The following is a 1,985-nucleotide window of genomic DNA, read 5'->3' on the forward strand; positions in this document are numbered from 1 at the left end:
GTGCTTGCATCTCAGATATATATATATATATATATATATATATAGTAATCTTGTTTTTGAGTGTAAGAGGCTCACGCCTTATCCGGCTGGGCGCATCTTTGCCCCCTTTAGTTATAATCGCATTTAATGATAATTGTTTCCGTTATGAGAGACTACTGTTTGTCGATTATAATTATAATATATGCAAGTTGTACGTGAAATAAATATAAATATTGTAAACACCGAGAAAGCAGAGTGATGTTTCTTGGAATTTCCATGTCCACGCATATCTATATGATGCATGGATAATTAACGCGATATCAAGAGACAATGTAATGTTTCGAGTGTCAAGTCAATTAGATTGATTTTTTCTACGATTCTTTACATGATGCGTCGATAATTAATGCGATAATTAAATCGGCACTGTATCAGTACATTTCTTTTTTTTAATTTCGCGCGATAAATTAGACGCTTCATTTCTTTCCGTCATGATTGTCGTCGTCGTCGAGCCACGAGCAAAGCCTCGACTGCTTTCGAGCGGGTCCATCTTGAGGTGAGCTCACTCGACACGTATAAAGGACCTTTAGTCTTTACTTCTTTAAACGCCGTGATAAAGTGGATGAAAGGTGGGGTACTACTCGACCGATGGCGGAAGAGGTCCGCGTGTGCCCTCGCACAACTTCGAGGGGTTGAGGTTCGCCTTTATATCGTAAAACGAGGGCCACTCGAGAGGCCAGGAAGCGCCGAGGTGAGGGCGACTCCGTGACTATCGCTGGATCTACTGCGGCAATTATTTTTAAACACGCCGTGTAGATAGTGATCTCGTCAAGTACCAAAAGAGAGAGAAAGAAGGAGAAAGGGACAGAATGTATCGCGGGGTGCCGTGTCTTCACCCCGTAGTTTGCGCTATATACATATAGCGGCTTTGCCGTGGGGTAGCGCGGCTTTTAAACAGTTGCGCCGACTCGCGCATCTCGAAATTACTGATTAGGAGCGCGCCAAGAGACGAGCGGGATATTTCCGACAATTCCGACCAGGGCCTTTCATCCTCGCCGCGTGTCGCTTCTCTCGCATCCACCGCTCGCCATCGCGTGTCGCTTCTTCCCCGAGCGCGCTTTCACGGTGCGTAAATCGAATCAGAACGCCCCCGCAGGGTCGACGACAATATTATTTGTTAGCGGAAGCGTCGTAGTAACCGGAGGTTGAAACGAGGCCAGATTGCCACTGTGATCGAGTTAAACGGCACGTGGGCAGTAACGCCGTTGTCTCTATAGTGAATATCCTCTCCTCACCTCGCGTGTCACGTGTCTTCAGCGAGTCCTCTTCTCATGCGATCTCCCGCGAGTCCGCAAGCTAGATCAACCTGGAATTTTCGCGTGAAGAAAAAAGAGAAACATCATTTACTTATATACATTTTGAGACAAGTACCATTAAACCAATCATACAGAGATTATGCTTGAAAAGTAAATATATATATATATAAGAGCAATCATATATAATAATGTAACAAGAATAATAGAATAAAAAAAAAATTTTTATATGATATGGAAAAGTGTAAATATAGATACATGAGTGAAATATTCTAGAAACATATTCCCATCGACTAAATATTTAAAAAATGTATCTATGAGATATCTTAATTTTTGAGATAGGAGAAATTTTATCGTTTCACAATATTAAACAAATAATAGAATAAGTAAAATATTTATTTACTTATTCTATTATTTGTCTAATATTTTTCAATATTTGAAAATTTATTTTTTAGAGAACATTTAAATATTTTATTACAAAAATTATTCAAAATGGTTCTCTAAATGGTCTAGCATCATATTTTTCAATCTTGCATATATATATATGTATACTATAAAAAAAGATTGGAAAATTTTTAATAATTCTAAAATTAAGCGTTCATGAAACTTACGGAGAGAACTTTTTGTTAGAGTTTACCCTGAAAATATGATAGTCATGGAACAACATTGTATTTCGAAGAATTTTATGTAAATTTC

The sequence above is a fragment of the Atta cephalotes genome, assembly GCF_000143395.1.
Source record: "Atta cephalotes unplaced genomic scaffold scaffold00024, whole genome shotgun sequence".
NCBI classification, from domain to species: domain Eukaryota; kingdom Metazoa; phylum Arthropoda; class Insecta; order Hymenoptera; family Formicidae; genus Atta; species Atta cephalotes.